Here is a 26,315-nt window from a genome sequence, read left to right as displayed (position 1 = left end):
GAATGAGTCACAGTTTAAGATTTTTAATGCACCCTTTGTACAAAACATCATATCATGACATCACTGTGCATCATTCGTATTCATTGCAAATTGCTTTTATAAAGAAATTGCTATTACAATTACAAAAAAACTTGGTAAAATAGAACTTCATCAAATATCTTCACCATGATTTGCTTTCACCTGATTTTGTTTTCATTTCTAGGTTGGTAAAAATCAGCCCTCTTACTTGGCTGAATGTTTTGTGGCTTTCTGTAAATGCAGATTTTCAATTGAAGTTTTATGGTACCAAATGAACAATTCGGCCAAACCTGTAAACCAGGCCTGAATCTAACCTGTATCTACTGCTCTGTTGATTACAACCTCTGCCAAAACTTTCAAAACAACCACATCGGGAGAAGAAACATAGATATCAATATTATATCCTGCTTACTGAACTTAAACAAGAGACTTCCTATACATTGCTCAGAATTACTATTGTTCAATACCTTTATTGGGTCCCAGGATCAATAAGCATGGTGTGTTAAGGTTGGCCAAGCCAAAAAAAAAAAAAAAAAATTAAAAATTATACAGTAACCTGTGTGATTTACCAGAGCTGTTTGCAACAATAACCAAAGTTTCCTTACATCCCATTATCTCCAGTTATCACCCCATTATCTTCAATAACACTGTTTTTATCTGGGAAGATTTTTATTCTTCAAGAATAATTATCAGAAAGAATGTTTTGTAGCAATATCCAGTGTACCCTAGTACTGCATTGTGACAGACATTAAAACCAGGAAGGTCAAAGAAGATCCAAGTCATAGAACTGCTGCCATGGTAGGAGAGCTTATCTACTTCAATTCTCAAAGGTCTAGCTTAAGGCAACACATGAGGCTGTAGTTACTGGCCTATAGCCAATCCACCTCATCTATGCAAGCAGTTACCTTTCCTGACTCTTATTTGCTCACTATCAAAATTAAAATTTCTTTTTCTATAGCCACATTTCCCCCCAATACTTTCTTCCACTTTAAAGGTAAAAAAATATTTCAACTTGTGATGGGCAGAAAACTGTTGAAAACCACACAGTACCTCGAGATCCTAAACATTATAATACAGAAGTCCTGGTGAATGAAGGATTTTGTATGTAAAAATTTGAACTGGTCTCGTATCTGTTCTGAAACCAATTCACTGATGTGTCATTCCATACAGGAAGATGAACTGAAGTGCCATAACTGACAAATTCATTGGCAATACTGAAGTGGAAGCTATTATTACTCAAAACCAGAGGGATTGATATACAATACCAAGGAGGATGGTTGGTGTTTGTAGAGCTGTTCCCAATGCCATAAGTGGCTCAGAAGCACAAAAAAGAAGTGTAGCCTCCTTGCAACAATCTAGACAAAGATGTCCTATGCAGTTCTGGGTTGTGTTTTTCTATGATGTAAAAAAAAAAAAAAAGTATCAGAAGAATTTGTATACATTTAATTATGCCATACAAGCATATTGAGAAAGTTAAAACGGTTTTCAAAGTAATCATAAGATAGGAAAGAAATGATAACTATCCCAACTCAAATATTAATATACGTTTTAAAAAAAACTTCCTCAAGAATCAAAAAATTAGCAGTTTGTCTTTTTTTTTCAACTACCCAGTTTAAAACTGTTTCTCTGAAATTTGATTTCATATGCAGGGCCCTCATGGTCTTATATTTTACAGAGCTTCCACACAACCTGTACTTCTCCAGATCACAGTGATTTGAACGCTATGAAGGAGTCCTTTTCACTCCATTTTAACTGTCCTTTTAGTATTTTAAGTTAGTTGCATGCATATACACAAATTCACAATGCCTCTAAACATAAATTTTGGGTATAACCATACTGCAATTTTGCCTGTGCAAGGCTGCATAGATGGGGGTAGTGATGTGACAGTCCACTGGAATAGGACAGTCCTGGTTTTCTCAATGTCTTTAGCCTCAGGTTAGCAAGCTCTTCAAATACAAGTGAAGTTTTCGTCCTGTCACCAGCAGAGGGTTCTGCAGTGAAGGAGGATTAATAATTCTCCTTCTTTTGCCTTTCCCAAATTGTCTGCTGTTTCCACAATCTGCAAATAAATTGCACGGTTTAGTTTGCCAATGACTCACATTCTTTGAGTACCAGACACGCAAGAGGAGGTCAGAAATCCTAACTGCACTAATTACAACACAATTACTGATTCATTTCACCTCCCTTTAACTATCCAGAGGGCTGTACAGAACCAGCTGGTATGTCTATGTATTCATAAGATACACATTTATTTTTGTCATGTGAGGGAGGTACGTGATGGGATTTGGTGATGGGGGACTTTTAATCCTTAAAAAACTTATAAGTTTTTTAAGGATTCGTTAAATGACTTCATTTCTTTTAACAATTCTCCATAGTGGGAATGTTTTGTGGTTTGGGTTTTTTAAAAATGTGTATGTATATATGTATATATATATATATTTATATGTACAATGCCTGGAACAGTAAGTCTTAGATTATTGGTTGGACTTCCCACATACTGTAGTGACCCCTGCATTAAACAGCAGCACCCTAATAGTATCAGGAGTCTTTTTTGATGGCAATGCATTAATGGAACAAAGCCCTGATTCACTGCATAAGTGCATGAGGGAACAAAAAAGCCAGCTAAAGCAGGGGGAATGCTACCAAAGCAGGAAATGCTTTAATACCAGAGGCAGCTGAGCTCCCTCAATAGAGCTCACTTTAACTGCAGGATGAAGGGATGGATAAGAAATGGAATTCAGTTGGGACTGAATTAGATTTGTAGGAAAATGTGTCAGATACTTGGATTTAATTTTGTTCTGCACAACCAAGGGACTGTCCTTGGAGAATTAAATAGGTTTTCATATAGATAATGGCATAATGGTGCATTTCTGATGAAAATAAATTTCACCCAAAAAAGTGAAGAAAAATTGTATCTTTACAATAAATCAATATTTCAAGGTCTATGCTGCAGGATATTTTTTCTGTATACACAAAACAGTAGCTAGGTAGTTTTCAGAAAGAGTATCCCCCTTTGATTTTTAAAGCTCCATGCATGAACAGAGAAAATGGTATGGAACTTCATAATGTTAATTTACTTGCAAAATGGATCATGGTCTTCAGGAGAGAGGTAAAAACAATTTATCAACTCAGTCATCTGAGGCACAAAGCCTAGATGCCAAACATTCAAAAACCTAGAAAGGCACACCTAAGGATAGAAGGACAAGTTGTTCAGAGGTACTAAAAAGTGATTAAATGTTTATGTTCCACTGGATTTCAACTGAGATGACTGTTAGAAAGATGCTCTATTTGAATGTCTGAAAAATATGGTATTTCACAACCCTTCTCCCCAGTTTCTTAGTATTTTTAATTAGCCAGATGATATGCCTCATTATAGATTTCTGCTCTGGGAATATATGCAAATTCTTATTCTTTCAGTAGGAAAACACATGGAATCTTAATCTTCTAAACATTGTTACATACTCTGATGATCTGGATAGGTTTACAAAAATGTCATTCAGGTGAATGACAAACTGAACCAACATTAACACCTATCTACCAGCTCATCCCTTGCTGTACTTATGCTGTGAGAAATGGGAAACGTTACCAGGGAAAAATCATGAAAGCCTTTTTACCCTGTCCTAGTCTACAGTGCAATATCAGGTATTTTAAGTGCTTCATGCTGACTGCCTCTCTTGTTGAGGAATACTAAAATCAATAGTTCAAATGCCAGATTCCCAAGTTCCATCTCACTCTATCTTTTCAATTGAAAAGTAACTGTATTTTGCCTTTTAAAAACACTTACTTATTGACAGAGTAACTCTCTCAAATTGTTATCCAACAGAGGCTGGATGAAAAGGTTTTACAATTTCTAGAAGCATACTTAGCCAGAAAGAGTCAAAGTGCATACATATGTGGAACAGTGCTGCCCAAAGCAAGGCTTTTTGAATTATACAGCTGCCCATGCATGACATTTGCTCTCATATACAAATATTTCCTTGTCAAACACACAAAACCACTTCAATCTGAATCCATTTTATAGAATCTCTCCCATTGTTTATTTTACCAGTTTATACACAGTCTAATATGGCTATATTTGTGCAGAGAATGATGCATAATGTCCCTGAGACAGGAAGCTTTGTGTTATTACTGCCTCATTTTAGATACTGCAAGAGTAGCAATAACAGGGGATGAACTGGCCATAGGATGGTAACTGTCTTAAAAATAGTCCCTCAAAAAAGGGCTTTGGGAAAGAGAGTGGAAGAAAAAGAAGTATGGAACATTATAGAGGAATTCAATCAAACAATGAAAGAAAACACAATTAAGCTCAGGAGGTAAGAGCCTTGCTTATACTATCATTTATCAATGGAAAATAACCTCAGTTTAGCGTAATCTACTACTTTCAGCACTGCTTTAGTGCAAAACTTCTAAAACTTGCAAGAAACATGCTACTGGGTTTGTCTAGATTGCTCCAGACTGCAGCACTACGTAGGTATTTTTGAGCTAGTTTGAAATAGTTGTCACAGTATCACAAGGTGCAGCAAGAACATCTAAGCTCTGAGCTTCATGTTGATAAAATTTATTAATGTTAGTACTTGAGCAGGGGCCTATAAGTTTGCAGTTGGAGAAATGATTATATTGATGTTGGACTAGCTGGATGAGTTGTAGTAGAAAATGCTAAGCCCTTAAAAACTCACATTGATACCATGCTTAGAAGAACCCAGCAGGATAACAGAACATGTTTCGTTTAAGCTCACAGGCAAAAGCATAATTCAGATTTGAGCAGCAGCAGAAGGAATGAGAGAATTTTTTCCCAAGTTGTGCATTTTTTGGGAAGTACCACATATGTACCAGGTATTCCTGAAAAAATCCATCCCTGTATATCTGTGCACTCTACTCATCAACAACATAAGGAGATGATCAAATCTTAACTTCCTCAGAAACCAAACCACTGACCCATATGCTCTGGAGAAGGAAGAAAACTTCCTAAGCATTGTTCACATGCCAAAACCTGTATTTCCAAGAACACTTTGCAGGGGAGGGAGCTGCCTGGGGCAGGAACTGCTCACTTGGTTGCACACACCTCCTGTGTAACATGCAAGCTCAGACCACTGAAAAGCAGACCTCTCCCCCTCTTCCCCCTCCTTCCACAGCAAAGACACTCATTAGAGGAATGTTATGATAAAATTTACTTTGAAGCCTTTCTATCCTCACTATTTTTAACAGATGACTCAAACATACTGTTGCAGCAGTAGCAACGTGGAAATGAGCTTTTCCACCTGCAACTTCCTCTCAGCTGCTCACAAGCCCCTTCCTGTTGGATCTCACAACTCAGCTGCACCCACAGCCACTCCCTAATCCTATCCCACTGAATGCATTTTAGCTTGAACTATTTTCTTGTTTCTTTGTTGACTTTTTTCTTGTTCTTTTACTTTTGAAGATGCCCTTTTTTGAGAGAAGAAGACTGGGGAGCAGCCAAGCTTCATAAGTGTTAGCTGATTTGATTTCACTAAGCATCGTCCAAACTATGCGCTCCTCTGAATGACAAAGAAAAGCTGCTATATCAGAAAAAGGATTAGCTGCTTGCAAAATAAAACAAGAAGCAATTACAGATGGCATGATCTCTCATCTAAGGTCTTCTTTTAGACACAGAATCTCTGAAATAAAAATAGCAGGATTCATTGTCCCTTACAGTCATTTTAAAAGTTATTTTGAAGTACTACCCTATTTCTTTTCATTGTATTGAATAGGCAAAAGTTTGTTCATTTTACAAAGACTGAACAAACTTAAAGTGTACCACAATAAAAATGAGCAATTTATCATTTATGAAGGGGATAATTCACAGTCTCTTAAAAATTTTTAACAGTTTGATTCTCTTGCACTTTGGATTGACACCTATGTGCTCAATTCAAATCAAATCAGCTTTCTGTGACAAGGTAAATAAAAGCTCTTTCATGCAATCAAGCTGTTAAAGAAAATGACATATATATTGATGTTTCAAAAGTTATTTTCATATAATTATATTAAAGATGTAATTATGAATCCCAACATTTCAAATTCATATTTGCATGTACTGCTCATGTTCAAATAATATATCTGAAAAATGTAATGAAAGGGTAAAGATATAAATATATAATGCTTTCATAAATAGAGCTTCTGAAGATATTTCATGATAATCATATTCCCTGCACATTATACCATCAGTAAAGTTGGTTTCTTTCTGACTATATTGAGATGTTTATTTCCTCCTGAATTATATCTCCAGTCAGGAGATGGATGCTAATTTGTAGTAAATTGTCCTCTAGATAAACACAGTTGGTTTAACATCTTATAAAAAATAGTGTTGTTTTCGCAGCTCATGGTCCACATCTTAAAGAGTATAAAAACCAGGAATTTCATAAGAATCCCCTCAAAAGCTGTCAGAAATTCAGTTTTTCCTGTGTAATAGTTGAATAAAATTAAAAAGCAACCACATAATCACCAGTGAAACTACAGCTGTTCTTCAACTCCTTTTTAAATTAAACAATGGCACTAAATGCTTATTCACACTCATCAACTTCAGTATATCAGAGAAATATCAATTATTTCCTAAAATGCAAATGGAAAGAGGTCTTAACTTTATACTATCTGAATGTGAAGTTATAAGTATTCTGACAAGACTGCAACTTGCTTTGCCTGAGAAAGAAAGCCAAGTTTCTCCCATTTCAACATGGATGCTGAGAATACAGGGCTAAAGACCTCTGCAATAGATTATCACATCTGACACATTTAATCAGTTTGGACACACAGCCTCTTCCCTTTGCCAGTTTTAAAAAGATTGTCCTTGAAGAGGCAAACAAACTCTGGGCTTCTGGAGAAACAAAGATTACTGTAAATGCAGGTGAGGGAGCATCTTCCCACAGGCCCCTTTTATTTTTTTTTGTGCAGAAAACAGAGAAAAATTGCCTGTCACAAAGATTGTGTGCTCTGATCTGTCCTATTTTAAAGCTTTATAAATACAGCAATTCAAAGGACTGTTGCTTATAGCAACAAATATAAGATAGTACAGATGGAGAGGGGAAAAAAAAATTATTGCAAACCGATCACTGTGCTCAGTACATTTTCACCTCTGAGAGTATGTTGGGGCTTGATAAAGGAAGAAAATGGCAAACATTAATATTGCAGTAATGAAGGGTAGGCTTGGTGGTGTTCACATACCCTAAGTCACCCTGAGGAGGCCTCCTATAATTTGAACACAGGCACTTATCTCTCAAAAGTGTGTCTCAAGCCTATTGACTGATAAGGTATAATTTTTTAAACAGGCAGCAAATAAATTCACTGTCAGCTAATTGCCTCACTATATTTCCTTTTCATTAGAGATAAATATTTCCAAGCATTAGGTAGTAAATATTTCCATGGGAAAAAAAAAGTTCTGACTAAAGATTAGCCCTTCGGTAAAACCACAGTAAGTTGAACAGCTATGATTGTGCCAGCATATATTTGGCTGAGAGAAAATAATACAATATAAAAAAATGCATAATCATTAACTAAGAAAACATAAATTTTTGATAAAGGCACAGGCATATTTCCCTTTGATCTAGTGTAGGTAAGATTTTACTAACTACAAAAATTACCTGACCAAAGTGTTTTCATAATTTGTCTGACACCAATAACAACATCAAAGGGTCACAGTGCCCCAGCTCTCCACCTAACTGGTAGGTTAAAAATGTCACCAGTGCTCTGTTGGTACATCTTTCCTCTATGCAGCAATACAGGCACAGTAGTCCTCAATGTTTATTCTTCTGCAGCAAAGTCCAATATAGATAGTTGCTATTGATTCTCTCTTCCATCAAAACCACTGGTTATGCAAACTGGGTGCCCACTTTAATGAGCTGTTGGGCTGCTTCTGTATTGCCTGTCCCCATCAGCCTTGCACGTGCCAATCAACCACATCACAACTGAGTTTGCTTAAACATGATTCCTAAGAACTCAGCCAACACTGGAGAAGGAGCACACAAAGGAATATAACATAGTCTCCTCTCTCCTAGCAGCAGCCTGTTTTGTGAATTGCTTCATTTTTTGCATAATTACAGGGTAGAAGCTATTGTTGACAAGTTTTAACAGTGAAATGGGTCTGATATGTTGTACTGGAAAGCTGGTGACAACACATAGCTTGAGAAGGGGCATTGACTGTTATGCTAAAGTTTGGGAAATGCAAATTTTTTAACATTTTCAGGAAGGCAGATGACTTCTCTGGAAGCATTACAAACATAAAAAATGACTGCTTTCACTTTGAAATACTCTGAGATGGGGAGGAACAAGGAAGTACAAGGGGCATGGCCTTGATACTGTGCCTGGTATTTGGTGCATGTGACATCAACTGTTCAGGTCCCATGAGAATTACAGGCCTGTAAAAACAGAAGTGTTGGATGTAAAGGTAAAATACAAAGCATTGGGAAACAGCCAAGACACAGTTTGCAAAAAGAAGTCATGCTTCATTATGCAGCATGTGTTCTTTGGACGGGTTTATGACCACGTGGATAAAAATTATCCATTCACCTACTCTGATGAATTTCTACTTCAATTTCGAAAATTACTATGAAAACATTCCTCACAAAAGAAAAAACAGAGCCACTGAATTTTAGTGCATAAGTTAAGAAGGTAGTCTTTACAAGCTCTCTTTGAGTCAGTCCATAGAGAAAGGCAGATCAAGAGCACAACCTTGGGATCTGTCACGCATTCCAGAACCCGGGTCCTCAAATGCAGGATGGTTTGAAGAAGTTCCTCCTCCTAGTTTAGGGAACTCCCTCACCTTCAGTGCTACTGTTCTGAAAGACTGATGGGAATCTTGTTCAGTAACACCTTCACAGCACATGGACACGTCACCACAACCACCAGGTTTGTAAGGAACTAGCCATGACGCTGTAGCTGAGTCCTGCTGTCCAAGCTGGACTGGGAAAGCCTGCTTGACGCTGGTGCATGTCCATCTTTTCCTCATAGTATTTACTTGGCATAGACCTCTCAAAGAAGAAATGATATTAAAAAAATCCAAAAAATGCTTTCATTTGGAACAGTGAAGAAAGGAAGAAAGAACACAGGTTCAATCTGATTATTCCAAGTCTTTTTCACTGCATTTTGTTGGCTGCTTGAACTTGTAGTTGGAAAGGAGAATTCCATGTGAATTTTCTGTAGATGATCACCATTTGTTTGCCTCAGCAGGATTCTCTCGTACTGTGCAGCTCAGCAACTTCAAAATAATTGTTTTCTATCCATTCATTTGAAATTTTGGATGGCAGTCTTATTATCCAGATTGCTATTATGACAGTATGCGGGTTTTTCAGGATGAATAGAGTACTTTATTAATGTTTATATCCAATAATTCAGGAGCCAGCTGCTCCATAAATAATATAAAATCATCTTTGCCATTTGAAAAAAACAGGTAATACAATATCAATCTTGTGGCTTCATTTCAGAAAATCTTATTCACCTATGAATGGTTATTAGCAGTCTGAAATAAAAAGTGTATTTTCAATCATTCTCTTCTTAGAGAGCTTCCGGCTTTAAAGGTTTTGGTGTACACCACATCTGTCCATGTTTATACATTTTGATAGAGGTAGTCTAGAAAAATCCATTTGCCATCCAAAGCAGTTACATTACATGTATATTAAAATGTTCTATTAAATTATTTCATCAATAAAATTACCAAAGCTGTTGTTTTTAGGCTTGAATCACAGGAGAAACACCTAAATGACCACAGAAAGTATATAGTTTTATATTTATTTTCCCCTTTCTATATAAGATGATGTCATTCAGTATGCTCAGGACAGAGTTTGTTTCTCTCATTACCCTTCAGTCTGTTACAGGCTAGAGCCTAGGTAAAACATCTGAATGAATGGCAAAAATTACCACAATCCTCAAAAGTGACAAATATTGCAGTGAAGTCATAAAAGGGGCTCAAGAAGAGCACTGCACTTTCTGTGAGATAAAATTTGCCTGTCAAGGAAGACAAAAGAATATTAATAGCTTTTGAGTCTGTGCTTAATGAAATACTTCCCAGACTACTTGCAAGCTCCTTTATTGGGAACAATAACCTTTTGTCCTGAGATCAGTGACACTGTTTTAATAAAAAACACCTTATGAAGTGAAGTTTGTTCTCTTTTTGTTGCTCTAGACAGTAAAACCTACAACAGTAGTGATTCAAACGTAAGCAATTTCCAGACATAAAATATGACTGCAACTATCATTCAAAAAAATTACCTTCAAATGAGCCAAGATACATAAGAATAGTTCCTAGTTTGAAGAAAATACCACTATAAACTCATGGTGATGCAGCTAGATTTTAAACACAAAATAATTAAGACTTGAGACAAAGGCCACCAACAACAATCAGGTCACAAAGGTTCATCAGAGAAGCATAGGTCAGTATTGATGTTATTTTTGCTTATCTAGCTCTTCTTTTATTTCTTGCAGTCAGTTAAGAGAAAATGAGGGACAATTCATCATGATTGTTTTATAAAATATTTGGGAGTGATCATAGGAAAGAATCTACATGCTCTGTGACTAAGTTTCAGCTTTGAGCGTAGGAAAAAAACATGTAAAGGACAAAAACCCCCACATTAAACATGGGAATGAAACTGGAAATAAAAGAAGAAAAGGCAAAAATTATGTTAAGGACAAAAAAACCACCAAACACAGCATTGGCTGTAAATATGAGTGAAGAAGAGGGAAGATGCAAAGACTTGCTAAAGATCAAAGTTCTCACTTTTAAAATAGATCTGTATTCTGCTGGACTTTTCAGTGGGTCTTGAAATATTTATGATCATATTTGCACAAAGTGCCACTCCATCCTCAGCTAACAACAAATGAGTATCACAGTAGTGTCACACTAGTGCACGGCAAAGGAGTTCACCTGACCTGTCATCACAAAACCTGCCCTAGAATTCCCTGCAAGATTGCTGCCTACAGTACATCAGTTGCACAACAGACACTTCCAGCAGCTCTAGAGAATTTACAGAAGTGTGAGAAAGCAATACAGGAGTGTTTTTTCCACCTTTACTAGTAATAGTAGAAACATGAAACGGTTTAGGAAAGTCATTTTTTTGCTGCACTACCATACTGAAATCTGTATTATTAGGTACTTTAAATTTAATTGCTTGCTTTTACCTAGCTTCCCTTCTTAATTTGTTTCTTCTCCTTACCAAATTAATCTTTAAAACTGAGTGACTCAGCTGCTTCACTGAAAAGAATTGTGTCACTGCCATACATCTTGTCCTATAAAAATAAACTATGATGATAAGTGCTTCTATTCAATACAAAGCTTCTTGAAACAGGAGTTTTTTATTGGACTATCTTCCTCTTGTTCAACAAGAAGCAGTGTTTCTTATGCTCTCCCCTCTTTCGATCCCCAAAATTCCTGACTATCATGTTATTCATTGAGATTTTCCCAGTGGTTGCTAACAAGGTTGATCACATGCCAGGACCTCATTCTCTGCATGCAGGAATACAGATCAGCTCAGTTTGGCTATGCAGGCAAGCACTGGTCAACTTTCACTTAATCTCCTGTGATGCAAATAAAGAAACACACTAAATTAGCTGTGTGGAATGATTGAAACACTACAGTTCAATGATCAAACGCCAGCACAGAGCTGCCACAGAAGCTCAGGCCAGTAATGAAACTTTTCTGCTTTACTGAATCAGTTAGTTTGGATTTCAGGTCATTCTTTTTATCAATGTTCAGAAGCAGGAACTGAGCCCACCTGGAGAAGGAAGAAAAGGCACTACTTGTGTTTGCTGCCTTTTAAATAAAATTAAACGCTTTTACAACAGGTACTAAGAGCTCACTTTTTCAACATGACCCAAACTCCATCAGAAAATGGGATCATTTGCCTTTAATCTACTGGGTAGCTGCTTGCAAAGCCACTTTTTAATTTCACGTTGCTGCAGAACAAGCAAAGCAAGCTGCTGCTGAATGTTAGCACAGAGTGTAAGTACTTGAAAGTGCTTCTAGAGAAAGAAATTAGGATGCCAAAATAAACATCATTTAATTCCAAATGCTTAAGTTTTGCATTAGGATGTCATACTATAGAAATGAAAAAGCAAAATTTCTAAAATAAAGCAAGCATGTCTGTTAAAATGTTGATAATCTAGCCTGGAATCTCTTCATAAAACATGTGTGAGTGAAACAACCCAAAAGCTTTAATTTCTTTTTAAAATCATAGCCAACTTTATATTTACAATCACCATGGAGAAGTAGCCTAAAGGATCTAATTTCATTTCACTTGGCAGTATCTGGGAGACAAATTGCCTGTTTTACCTTCTCCTAATTATCATAAATGTGTTCACAAGTTCTTCAATGCATTATTTCAAGTAGATATGCTCCCTCAGTAAATACATTTCTCACTTATGGAATTACTTCTGAACATTAAATAAGTAAAATAAAGCTTTTCTCATTTAGGAACATCAGCTATCAGGACAAATGATGATGAGCTAAATGCTCACGATGTGGAAAGAAAATCTGAATGCCATCCTTATGGATATATCTGTGACTTTTTATAGAAGGTGATGTAACTGGGAAAACTACATGCTTTACCATATCAGAATTTTAAATGATTCAGTAAACCTCTTTCACCATTAGAAATACCAGCATTTTAGTGCCGCTGAGCCAAACCTTAAATATGTAATGAAACTCAGTTTAATTTGGAGCAGGGAAGATACTACTAAAACATGGAAGTCTGAATGAAACTCTGAAAGTCTTTAAGTCCAACTGTGTTATTCTGTGTGCAATGGCACAGGAATCTGACGGAAACTAGACTGGTTCAAGGAGGGCAGGCTGAAGGCAAATTCATATCATCAAATTGCAGCTTCTGTTGCAAATGGGGATGACAGTTCCTATCTACTTTACTACTGATTGAGAGCTCCTTAGTGTAGCAATAGTCATGAACTCTGCTAAATTTAATTTCTATTTCCTTTTGACAACAGGCAGGAAAGCACGCTGTCAGTCAGCTTTTAATATCCATTACTTTGCACATTGCAAAAAGCCATTCCAGATTTTAATTTATTTTCCAAGGCTATTTCAGGAAACTCTCAAGATGAAATAACAAGCTGAATAAACAGCCCTGAATTGCATATGAGGGAACAAATGGGAACAAAAGAGAATTGGTGCCAACCAAGGCATCAGTCTTGGCCACATGTTTTTTGGGGAGTGACTTAGAGGGGAGGTTAAGAAACAAAGTTTTAGCATGACCAAACCTAATATTTACCTCATTTTGGGGTTCTGGTTACATTTAATATCACCAGGAGCGGTGGCTTCCATCTGGCCCAGTCACCCCCTAAGACGGTTCCTTTCTATGGAAAGCAGGATGTGGCAAAACAGGGCAGGAGAAAAGATGCATTCTTGTTCTTATCCAGCAGGATGCTGGGACCCAGTTGGAATGCCTTCCCATACTGGGAAAGGACAGAGCATTTCTACTAAGAATTATAGGTTCTCACCTTCAAGACATTCGGCTACTTTCAATGTGCAATGTTTCAGTACCTGATCCTCAGAATGAATGGCTTTTGCTCATCTTTTCCCTGGGCAATAGACCATTACTGAACAAAAGACTTGTCATGGCAGACAGGAAATACAATCTCAGATTGCCAGAAACAAGATTGTCCAAAATCATTATGACTTCCCTATTGAACCTTAATACTATATTCACTGTAAGTCTTTGATATCTTTATTACTTACAGCAGTAAATAGCATCTGTAAATCTGTAAACAGCAGTAAATCTGGACAGCTTTGTAATAGAAATACCACTCTGACAAGCAGTTTCTGTTCTCATATCACTGTTGTAGTCTAGAGGAACTCGTAAAATATATATGATCAAAATAGCTGCATACTCTACTTTGATTAACACACAAAAAACATTCACCAGACAAAATTCAAGGCATCCGTGAGACATTTCTACAACTCTGTCTTGATTTATAACAATTGAGGTTTTGACCTAAAATATTTGAGACTAGTATGTGTCAAAGGGTAGGGTTTTTCTGTGTAAAAATTGTTTCACTGTGATCGACACATGCACAAGGGTGCAATATTTTTAATTCAGACGTTCTATGTAAACAGCAAATGAAAGTTAAAATGAAAGATCTTTAGAATAAAGGACTGCCAGCTAGAACACCTTGTTAGTTCAAGATCTCTCTGGGTTTCTCTCCAGAGAAAGTTTTTAAATATAACATCATAAACCTGAAGCCCACTTTCTCTCTTAATCACTGTATCTCTCTCATGAAGTGTTGGATAAGTGCAGCCTAACAATGCCCAATATTACTCCTCCCCTGTCTCTGAAATATTACTGAGCATACTTCCTGGTACATTCAAAAAAGCCAAACATATTCAGAACACTTGCCAATGAGAAAAAAAGAGTAACTTATTTTCTAGGAAGATATTTAACTCTATCTCAGCCAAACCAGCACAGAAATTTAGGATTGTATCACAAATAAATTTTTAAAGATTTATTAAAAATCCAAAACTGCAAATTTAATGCCTTTTAAAAGAGGAAATGTATTTGGTTGTTAAATTAGAATAATGGAATTGACACAATTTGGGTTAGTAGACCATTTTTGTGAAGGTCTTATTTTATATGACTATGCAAATTGCTTCTCATCTATCTGCTCCAATTTTGCCCACCATAAAAAGGGATGACAACTACATTTTAAAAAGCAGAAGTATTGAGCCATCACTCTTAGAAGATGCAAAATCAACACAGCCTTAAGATAAGAGATTCTTTACCTGTAAAGAATGTCCTTAATCACTTTCTTTCTTTTTGAACAGGGATGTGTGAGTGCTTTCCTGAGCTATAACCTTGTGACTCATATGAGAAGAGACATTACTGTGTACACACACAGATTTTTTAAATTAAAAGATCATATTTATGTCCTTATAAGAGCAAAAAAACTATCCATTTTTCAACAGAAATCTATTTATATTAAAAAAAAAAATCTTAACAGTTCAGACTTGTGCTTTTGGTGAGTTTGTGGGCTGCACAGTGCAAATTGACATACTGAGACGTAAATGCAGCCACAGGTGAAGAGTTCAGATTTCTCATATGGGTGATGTGAGTTAACTTCATGCCAACTTCATAATAACAACAGCAACATGGGGTTGGAAGGGTTCTCTAAAGTTGACCTAGCCTAACTCCTCTGCAGTGAGCAGGAACATCTTGAACTAGATCAGGTTTCCCAGAGCCCCACCCAACCTGACCTTGACCTTGAATATTTCCAGGGATGCAACATCTATCACTTTTCTGGGCAACTCGTTCCAGTTTTTCACCACTGATATTGTAAAAATCTACTTCCTGATATTTACTCTAAATCTACCCTCTTCTAGGTTAAAAATGTTATCCCTTATCCTGTTCCTACAGGCACTACTAAAAAGGAATAGTCTTCATCTTTCCTGTAGTGCCCCTTTAGGCAGTGAAAGGCTGCTATAAGGTCTTCCTAAAGCCTTTTCTTCTGCAGGCTGAACAGCCCCAACTCTTTCAGCCTGTCCTCACAAGGGCTCCAGCCTTCTGCCCTTCTCTGTGTCCCTCTTCTGGTCTTGCTCCAACAGGTCCACAACCTTCTTATGTTGGTGATCCCAGAGCTGGACATAGTACTCCAGGTGGGGTCTCTCAAGAGTGGAGGCAGAATTGCCTCCTTTGACCTGCTGGTCACACTTCTGATACAGCCCAGGACACAAATGCCTTTCTGGGCTCCAAGTAATCATTGTCAGCTCATGCCCATTACAGTCCCCAGCACCCCCAACTCCTTCTCAACAGGGCTGTTCTCCATCTCATCATCCCCCAGGTGGTACTGAAACTGGGGATTGCACCAATCCAGGTGCAGCACTTGGCCTTGCTGAACCTCATGAGGTTCACCTAGGCTCATGATCCTGCCCATGTCCCTCGGGATGGCATCCCATCCCCTGGGGGTGTGTCAACACCCACTCAGCTTGGTGTCTTTGGCATAGGAATGTCTGCAGAAATAATAGTGGTTACAAATGATTTCTGCTAGCGACACAGCAGTTTTCCCATAATTTTGCAACATACTTATCACCTAAATTAATTCTTGCAGCTGTTTTTGATAAAATGTACATTTACTCAGAGTTACATGCAGAATTTTATTTCTTCCTTATACTCCACATTGCCAAATTTCATGTACCTGAACAAAGATGCCTCCTAACTCCATTCCTATCCCTACTTTTATTTTGTAGTGTCCAGAGCTTGGGGTTGCAGATGGCAGCACTAATATAGCTGTTGTACCCACTGAAAGAAAGTCTCGGTTTTAGAATTTGAGGGTCCACACCTACTCTTGAACCCTCACAAATACATGAACAATTCTATTGTCTTATTCCTTATTTCCTTATTATTCCAAAAACAGGAAGAAAAGAAAAATTACTTAACTCTGAATCCTATCAGATATTGGAAGAAGGGAATTCCTGGCTTTGCCTATCAAGCAGACTGTCTAGACTGACAACTCTTTTTTTTTTTTTTTTGTGAAATTTAGTACTCTTTTCCTCACTTCTCTCCCATATTAACATCTAGAGTAAACTTGCATGAACTTCCACACTTCTCATACCACAAGTTCAAACAGTTCACTCAGATTCCTTCTCATTACTGTGACTAGGTGCTATTTGAACAATTTAATTTTGTGCTGCATCATTGCCATCACAGATTTTATTTTCACTTTTAGAAAGGATTTTTAAATCACTTATACAGATAATTTCATTTGCCTGTATTCCTCACCTTCTCTCTTCTTGAGACTATAGATCTAAATTTACCTAGAGTTTCTACTGAAAGAGTCTGGCTCAGGACTTGATGCTGCAGTCTGTCAGGTGAGAGGTACATTTCAGCTTCATCTGAGATCCTTAAATCTGTGGCAGAATTACTGAAATCCTCTAATGGAATGTGGCAATGATAGTTTGTAGTATTACCAATTTTTTTTGCAAGCATATTTAGAGATTATGTTCAAATAACAGCATCTTTGCTTGCCTTTATGCATCATATTCAGAGAAGTCTTCTTTTAGCTTAAAGCTATGCCCTAAGCAGATTTCATTCTTCCTGGAAATACATTTTCTGCTTGATTACACAGTGTGCAAAGTTGGGAAAATGCCACTTCACCTGTGGCTATGAAAAAGGGTGGAGTTCTGTAGAGAAAAAAACAAAAATAAAGGCTTTGATAACACTACAGGGCATCTCAATGCCTTAGAAACATTTCATTCACTTCAGCAATCCTTTTGCTCTATTCCATATAAACCATACATAAATATACTATAAATCCATATAAATCTATTCTATGTATGACTTGAAAGAATGAATCCCATTCCTCTGACAGAACACTATGCATCAGACTGAGTACAAAGAATCAAGGGCTGGAGAACTGGTAAGCAATTTAATGCAAAATATGGTAAAATCCAATCTCTGCAGCTGTATTCAATCTCCATTTCACATAGCAGTGTGCTTGCAAGTACCACCAAGGGCAGTCAATGGAAGACTTTATTTTTAAGAAAAAATGTGGTAGGATGTAAGAACTTTGAAAGACCTTATTTTTCATATGTTTGAAATGTCAACATCTAAGATCACCAGAGTATGTGATTTACATACAATGATGAATGTTTTTCACTTGCTATGGAGAGGAGTGCAGGAAGATAGCTGGGAGGGGAAGATGGACACAGGCAGAGAGGAGGTGATGAGCGATGGAGAACAGAAACAAGAAAAAAGCCAGGAGTGGAAGCCAGGGTGGGCTTAAAGGTTTGCAGAAGAATAAAGATCAAATATAAAGTAGAAGCAAGTAATAGAGATATTGAATTGGAGAGGAATATGAAAATTTATGAATATGAAATTGAATGTGAAAATGGCTTACTGGGCCATAGGAACAAGTGCAGTCTGCAGTTTCAGGAACATGGTTCTTCCTTTCTGTTTGGCACTTGTAAAACCACTCTGTGAGAACTAAGGGTGGCTCTGGCCTTCCCAGAAGACATTGATACACCGGGTCAAGTCCAGCAGAGACCTACCACAATGACTATGGGTCTGGAGTAGATTGCATACCAGCAGACTCTGAAGAAACTGGTTTCCTAACTGTCAGGAAGAGAAGGCTGTGGGTGGACAGATATAGCAAGAGTATTCAACTAATCGGGGGAAGGTGTAGAGGAGACAGAGATTGAGTCTCCTCAGTGGTGCTCAATGTAAGGTTGCAAGGCAAAAGATACAAGCTGTGACAAAGGATATTCCAATTTTGTTTCAAAATGTAAACCATGGACATTAGTGTCCAAATTCTGGATCAGGTTTGCCCAGAAAGGCTGCAGAATCTCCATTCCTGGAGACCCTTAAAACCTGCCTGTAAAAAGGCCTGATCTACCTACTTAAGATTGGAAATTGCCTCTATCTTTGTAGATGGCCAAAGGTCCTCTCCTAAGGCTCTAACCTGTTCTATGATTCTGTGAATCTTAAATGAGGATTACACCCTGAGGACACAAAGTGAGAAGATTTCAGATGACTTGCTTGTCATAAGACCATACATTACAGAAGATAATAATGCAGAAGACTTTGCAGAATCTCAAGACTTCTGCCACCAACTATCTGCAAAGTTTCATGACAAAAGATGTGTCTCATCCCCCCTCTAGTGGCTAGTACACATAGGACCAGTCATTGCTGAAACTACTTTGTAAACTCTAGTGGCAAGTACTTCAGGAGTGAAAGATATTTATTGCACATCTGGTTATCAATACATTCTGACACCATGGAACTAGCAGTGTTTGTTCCCATTTTTTTTTAAGTTAACAAAAGAGATATGACATATATATTCCTAGCTCTTAAGATCCCTCTCTGTTCCTAATGTCACCTTAAATGTGTTTTCTCCTGATTTTGAATTATTTTTTCTTCTATTTTCAAACAATTTTTGAATGTCGTGTATTTACACATATATGCAGATATGTAGATATAGAGGATCATGTCTCTGTGAATGTGCATAACTTTTGTGGTCAGATATATATTTATGTACCTATTTCCTTAGTCAATTTGTATTGACTAAGTAATTACCAATTATGCCAAAGAAGTCTATGCATTCAGACCACAGAAAAACACATCATGCCTCCATGCCTACGGATTAAAAGAGATATGTGCATATAAGTATTAAAAGAAAAAGAGGTTTAAATGTTTTGGTCAAGAATTTTAAGAAATGTGGTACTATCTACTGCATCTTAAAGAAAATAATAAAATCAGCATTAAACTTTGCTTTTAAGTGGGCATACTATAAAAATGTTTATTTAAAGAGCTTCTGTTCATCATTTACATATGTCAGATATTGAGGGCACACGGAAATGTACTGATGTGAATTATTTGAATATGATTCTTACAACAAATACAAGTAAAGAAGACAAAATGAGATGTTTAAAACGTACTTTGCAAGACATAAAAGTTTAACTACTGGGCAAAAAGATATGAATTTCCACATGCATGAAAAGCCAGAGAAAGATTTCCAAATATTTTGATAATAGCAAATTAAACTAAGTCATTCAAGTCAATAGAAAATTAAATTACTGAAGAAAACATGCAAAAAGTGGTAATTTTTGTTATAGTTCCAGCTATGGTAAAAGACAATTAACATTCTGAGACTCCTGTGCATCTGACCAGCAACAATAAGACAAAAGCTTCCTTGCAGCATAGCAAATATCAGTTTCTTGCTCATGAATCTAGACATGCCTTCATGCAACTCATTTGGGCAGGCAAGTGGTATCAGTTTTCTAAACACAGCCTTGCATGTTCACAGCTGGGAAGCTTAAATTTGGGTGCCAGTAAGTAAAATGGGTTCTACAGGCAATATTTTAAGCATCCCAACATTTCAAGCATCCTAACAATTTCAACAGGACAAAGCACCTGCCTAAAGCAAATGTGCAAATGGGGAGACACCCTAAGCAACTAGCTTTGACTAAATTCTTAGCTCTTAGCTCAAGTTAAATACAATACCCAATTTTATTTTCATTTTTCTGATTTAGATACAACTATTGGATTAATCAAGATATAACTGGTTTAGCGTCAGCTATAAAAAGGACAAATAAAAGTCTATGCTAGGAGGTAAGTCTGTTCACAAGCATGTGAAAATGAAAAGCATATTAATCAATCCTATTTTAACAGCCATAGCAGCATGCCAGAACTCCAGTTAGAAAAACTGACAGAAATTTAATAATGCCAGTGCAATGCTAGTGATTGCCAAGGAAAAGTTTTTCATACTCTGACAGAAAAAGAGTTGGAATTGACAAAGAGAGGAACAAAAAAATTCTGGCAAATAATTACTAATTTGGCCAGAATAAAAGCATGTTCACTTAACAATATGGTATCCTGAATATCAGCAAAGACCTCTGAAGATGTAACTCATGAAAGTAATTTTACAGATCTGCCGAAAAAAAGAAACAGGGCATCCTCAAAGCAAAAACTTTCCTTCCTTAAAGAAAAAGTTTATGTAACAGGGCACAAAGTGTACATTCCAGGGAGAAGCACTTCCTTTAAGATTTTTTCTTGCATTTTTCTTCTAAAATTGCACAATTTCCCTGAAGTTTTACAGTTCCAAGATACAAAGTGATACAGATAGCAGTTGACTAAGTCACAGATTGTTAAGTATTTGAGGATATACAAATGGTTCTTTTCCATAAAGTATGATGGCTAATTTAAATACCATAATTTTAAGTCCTAAATTGCTGTTCCATCATCAATCATTTATTGAAAACCAACAAGTTTTACTATTCCATGAAGTGATCTTGGTAATTTGTATTACACAGTTCAGGATCTGCTTGGAGATACCTGGGGTAATATATTTGTTATGCCAGTCCTTTGCAGATGGACTTTACCAGCTTTCACTGATTCAGCTAATTAGTGCACTAGATAGTAGTTATTAAGCCTTTCAGCAAATGATACAAAATGAAAAACTGCCTGTGTAGCAGGTCACTACACTACTTTTCTCCAAAGTACTGGTTTAGGAAAAACAAGTGCAAAAGCAAATCTACCGATGGATTAATTTCATCAGTTTTGAAGGTTACAAATAAGACATCTTCCCAGATGAGTTGATACTGAGCTCTGTCATTTTACTGACCTGCTGTGTGATTAAAAAAAATCTGTGTAACTGTCAGCATAATAATATTCTATAAATAAGTTGAACTAAAATATGACATTATTTGTAGTAAAAAATCCTGAAAGGAAAAAACCAAAGGGCACAAAATGGCAAGGATAAATTTCTTTCAAGCATAACTTTAAGAACAGAAATACAGAAAAATATCTTTTTCAACAGTGAAATTTAAGATAATGATAAGGAAAAACAAAGGGACTAGATTTCATTTCATGCTGTTCCATATCAATAATTCTCTGAATTTCCCTTATGGAAAAATGATTTCCACTCTAATGAAATTATTCATAGCTCTAAACCATTTTCCTTAGTGATCACAGTGTATATTAGGAGGACTTCTAGAAGAGAATGTTTCTCTCAAAGATTTATTATTGTGAGATTATGGTAAGATAATCTGGATGGCTCAGTGATGAAATCTTGTCATCCTGGCAGAAGTACTTTGCTCATCCAAGAGGCAGGTGAACATTTGAAACAGGCCATAGAGCTCTGAAGTTACAGGGATTGAACAGAGTCTGAACAAGCTGATATTGACTTGGCACTAGACAGAAAAGCAGCAGCAAGTGTGAACTATTAACCCTACACCAAGCAATATATGTTGGCATGAGCAGTGGAAGAGATCTACTTATCTGTTTAATTGAAGGAGGCACTGCAATAGCAATAGCAAGAAAAGGATGTGATCAGGGAGGTAGAGGAAGGGATAAAATAATGCACTCTGACATTTTTAGTGTGGCTGTTAGATGTTTGCTTGAAAGAAGAAAAAACCCTTTTCCTATGACCAGTATCAGTATACCAGAAAATAACTAAAGTAAAACACTTTCTGAGCAAATTTCATATGTGGTATTAAGCAGACAAACTTCCAAATATCGTTTTTGCAGATCAAATTTCCAAACCACCCCATGAAAATATTTTCTCTCTAGGTCCTGAAACAGAAGGATTAAAAAATAATATAAGCTATAGCTAAAATAGTATCTGTCAAAATTGCAAAGGTAGTGTAATTGACTATATGAAAAGTCACATATACTGGTTCAGCTTAGGTTTCATTATTAAAAAAAACCAAACCAAGATATTAGAAAACACAGTGGGTGATAAATGTTTTGACATGACCCATGGGACAACCCAGACGACCTAATGACTCCAGCAGTGAGCCCACCCTCACGTCACTGGGTGACACTGAAAGGAAATCCAGTCACCAGCTGGATTTGGACTAGCCAATGAGGTTCACAGACACCAGCTCCTACTCTCCCCTGCTGTTCTCTGCCTCACTTTCTCCCCACAAAAGACTCTATATACAAAGAAATCTCATGGCAGACTACCACGTGACACACTCATGTGGGATAACAAGCAGAAGGGAGGAGCACAGTACCAGAGCTCAGCCTGCACAGAGTGCCTTCCTACCAGAGCTCTTCCGGCAGCCAGGTTATAGCACAAACAGTGCAGCTTTCCTCCGTCCTGGGAGCCTGCACGGCCGACCACAGACCCAGTCTGAGCACCTTGGCTAGCACACAAGAGATCAGAGACTAGCTGTGACTGCAGAGAAGCTAAATATATTGGAAGCATAGCTACAGCTGCAGCCCTTGGCTCATCTTCCAAGCCTCCAAGCTCTTGCAGATCAGGGATGCTGCGGTGAAGGAGTGTGCAAGGACATGTACAGGTTGTAAGAGAAGTGCTTAGAGATGGAGGCAGCTCTGGAGCATTTTTTGCAATGGTATGAGGACAGTTTGTACATTAGGGGTGAGAAGCAGGGCAAGCAACACAGAGCTGGAGAAGCCAGAAGGTGGGAGGACGTGAATTTAGTTGAAGAAGCAGAAATATGGAATGAGCGAGTAGGGGCTTACCACAGGAAAAGCGGAAGATCTTATTTTGGATAGGTATAGGGAATCCATCAGGAATTTGCACTTTGCAGCAAGACTTCAACACCCAGAAAGTTTAGCAACTCTGCACTTCCTACTATAAAATTATTCTTTTCTCTCAATGTCACTTGCACCTGCATTAAACTGTTCTCCCCCTGCCCCATCCTGCTTTGCATCCCACACCTCCTCCCAACCTCACTTAGAATAACTTTTCTATACAAACTAGGGAACACACTCCCCAGGGGCTTACATACCATATCTTTCTGTAATATCAAATAAAATGCAAAATGAACTGCACAAATTCAAACTGTGAAAGCGGGCTGGTGAAGAAATTGGGCTCCACAGTTGTCCTTGTCTCCAGGGGCCTGTGTGTTCATCAGTTTCCTGGCAGGTAGCAGGGGAGCATCGCACCAAAGGAAAATCATAAAACTTTTGACTGCATTCTGTGCCATGCACGTGCATCACGTGGGCCCAAAATCTACAGTCCTATCATACAACTTAATTAATTTCAATGGGATTTAAGTGAATTTTGTTCATTAATCTGTTCTCTGTGCTTCAGGAATTACCCAGGTATGCCATGTGGTAGCAATAGTCCTAAATGCCAATAAGTTTAAAAATCTGGTGCTATCTTACTTATTGCTATTAAAGTCAATGCAACACCACAGTGGTAACCTTCCAGTACAGTTGACAGAAACACAGGCTAAACCCCCAGTGCTCAGACTTACTTTCTGTGTGTGAAGGAAGTAATGATTAAAATCCTTTTGAAGATCAGCATCAAAGCCTATTTTGCTATTGATTTATACTGAATGTTAATAATTAAACAGCTGACATATTTCTCAGTTTCCTCTCATTGAGACCCTGTAAAAGGTAATCTATTTATATTCCACTCAAGATCTCTAGTGGTTCTTTACTACCTCAGTATCCCGTAAATACTCACTAAGCTTATTATGTAGCAGGACTAATATTTCACTTGAATTGGTAGGAAAATGGCTTCTTTAGCTCCCAACAATAGCTGTTGCTGATTCTGTGAAGTGGGAAGGATCTGCGTAACACGCAAAGAAGATGCCCAATCCCTTCAAGAGCTTCTTTAAAAAGGGATTGGACCCAATTCATGAAAAAAATGTGTATGTTCAGTGGGTGGTAACGTTGATGCAGTTCTTTTATGTATATGAGGGTTAGCCAGAGTGTCTGAATAAAAAAGGAAGCGAATCTGCTTTTATTCAGACATAGCACCATGTGGGCTGAATGTGAAGAATAGAAATGGTGTATTAAATGCGATTCTGAGAGGAGACTCATTTTCTTGTTAGTACAAATTATGGGAATAGGAACCCAGCTGAAATGTGTAACACAATGGTATGTTTCAGTGATGGCTGTAAATGTGGGTCTCAGAAAAAGTTGGTTTTCCCATAGCCGAGGATTATGGCGATATTTTTGTTTCTGCTATCCTCAGGGAAGACCTGTAAACACCTGTGAGAGAAATTACTGATTCCAGTCCTTCTCACACTCCCTTCTAACAGTGGCCCAATGTGTGTTAGACTGCCCTTTCAAGAGTCTGCAATAATTGTGACATAAAGACCAAACCACATTAGATATCAAAGGTACATTTTTCCTTCAGCCTATTTGTCCTTGTTTATCTCCATTCTAGGGCACAATTCCAGGGACCAATTGCAGCAGAAAATTCTTGTACTTTTCCTAGATCAAATTTACATTTGTAACTCATTACACATCTCATAAAACGAACAGCTTTTTAAAATTGAAAATCAAACCATCAGTCTCTGCCAGATTAAAAGTAAATAAAGAAAAATAGTGCAGCAATTTAAGGCACACTTGAAGTTCACAGGGGTTACTGCATTTTATTAGAATAAGTCTGATATGAAGCACCTATGTCATTAAACCCACTGCTGCAAGCAAAAACTCCTTTTACAGGGATAAGATTTTAGAACAGCTTCTTGGTAATTTTGTAACTGGATTTCTAGGGAAAATCAGTGAAAAGGATCAAAAAAACTTCAGATTTCTGTACAAGTTCTTTTTTTCTGTTTCCATAGAGAAGTGGAAATGTAGACTGCCTTGAAAATGTGGTCTGCATAAACTGATCAACTCAGTATCATGTAGGAGACTGAACTCTCTTACAGAGTTTCTATTTCAAACCTCTTCAAGAAGTCTTTGCCTCTATTATTTTTAACAAGTCCTGTGTGACATAAGCATTTGTAAAAAACCAAGGCAGTAAATAATTTTAGTCTAAGTCAGAAAGGGCAAACAATCTGCAGGAAGCAGATCAATAATTTATGGCTCTACAAGTAGACTGCCAGTATCACAGGCATGATTTAGACTGCCTGTTACATAAATGATTGATGGATTTGGGTATAAAATTCCAATTTGTGGTCTGTTCTAAACACAGAATTGCAATCCAAGTATACTATTTTCTTTTAAAAAAGTGATCCTTTGATCATCTCCATTGAAGCAAGAGTGCAATACATAAAGGTGCGTTCACCTTGTGGGGGGCCTGTGATGGCCTGAAGTACATGAAGTCATACTCAGTTCAGTAGCAATCTAAGTGGGATATTCAGCACATGTAATTTCATCTAGCCATATTAAGACAAGATGTATCATCACTTTTCCATTGGCAGAAAAAGGCACCCAGACATAGCTCAGACTAGATGCACAGTTTTCAAACAGCTTAAAATGTCCCAATCAAATGGGGAACTAATCTTGCTTGCAATGACTAAGAGTGCTGCTCCCAGCCATAGCCAAAGATGCTCTGCCACAGGCTTTTCAAGACCAGTCATTCTTCTGAGCATTTACTTGGGGTCTCCAGCCTACACTGAAGCTCATGATGTTCAAAGCTGTCACACCACCTAACTGGATCAATGCCATCCTGCACCTACCTGCATTGACAGCCACCTCATATCTGACAGAAGTGCAGACAGTCTTTCAGGAGAGTTGATGGATAGGCAAAACAGTGAAATTATTTTATCGACCCTTGGGTAAAGCCTCATTTCCAAAGAAATCTGAAATTGTTAGCCTGGGTTTTATTCCTCTTGTGTCTCCATTCAGATATCTAGGCTCTTTCAGAACTCTAAACTGGTCAGTAATCCAAGAAAAGACTGTGCACTTCCTACATAGCTACAGTGTAAGTGCAGTAAACTAAACAAAAGCCAAACTACTACTGAATTAAAGAGTGCCCCTACTGGCTTGAAAGTAATTCAGTTTATATATACCATCTTCTTGGGTTTATTACCTTGCATTAATTTTGCCTAAGGCTATTGACCATGCCTTCTGGCCCATAACAGACTGATTTATCATGTCACACAGGGATCTTTATGGTATTAATGAGTCTACTCTCAGTAGCTGGAATTGTGC

The 26,315-nt window shown here is 37.4% G+C and overlaps 1 protein-coding gene across 8 annotated transcripts in view; it reads right to left on the bottom strand.

The window, feature by feature from the left end:
• DLGAP1 (DLG associated protein 1) overlaps nt 1-26,315 on the bottom strand; it is a 397,438-nt gene that overhangs the window by 258,876 nt on the left and 112,247 nt on the right. Inside the window, exon 4 of one of the 8 annotated variants that reach the window (XM_066562035.1) lies at nt 1,284-1,413. The exons of the other annotated variants lie outside the window; for them this stretch is intronic. The gene's annotated coding sequence lies outside the window, so the exon portion shown is untranslated. The remainder of the gene's footprint in view (nt 1-1,283; nt 1,414-26,315) is intronic. 8 annotated transcript variants of the gene reach the window in all.

Source organism: Molothrus aeneus, chromosome 1, assembly GCF_037042795.1.
Source record: "Molothrus aeneus isolate 106 chromosome 1, BPBGC_Maene_1.0, whole genome shotgun sequence".
In the NCBI taxonomy this organism is placed as follows: domain Eukaryota; kingdom Metazoa; phylum Chordata; class Aves; order Passeriformes; family Icteridae; genus Molothrus; species Molothrus aeneus.
The sequence above is the reverse complement of the archived record's forward strand: the minus strand, read 5'-3'. Positions and strand labels throughout refer to the sequence as shown.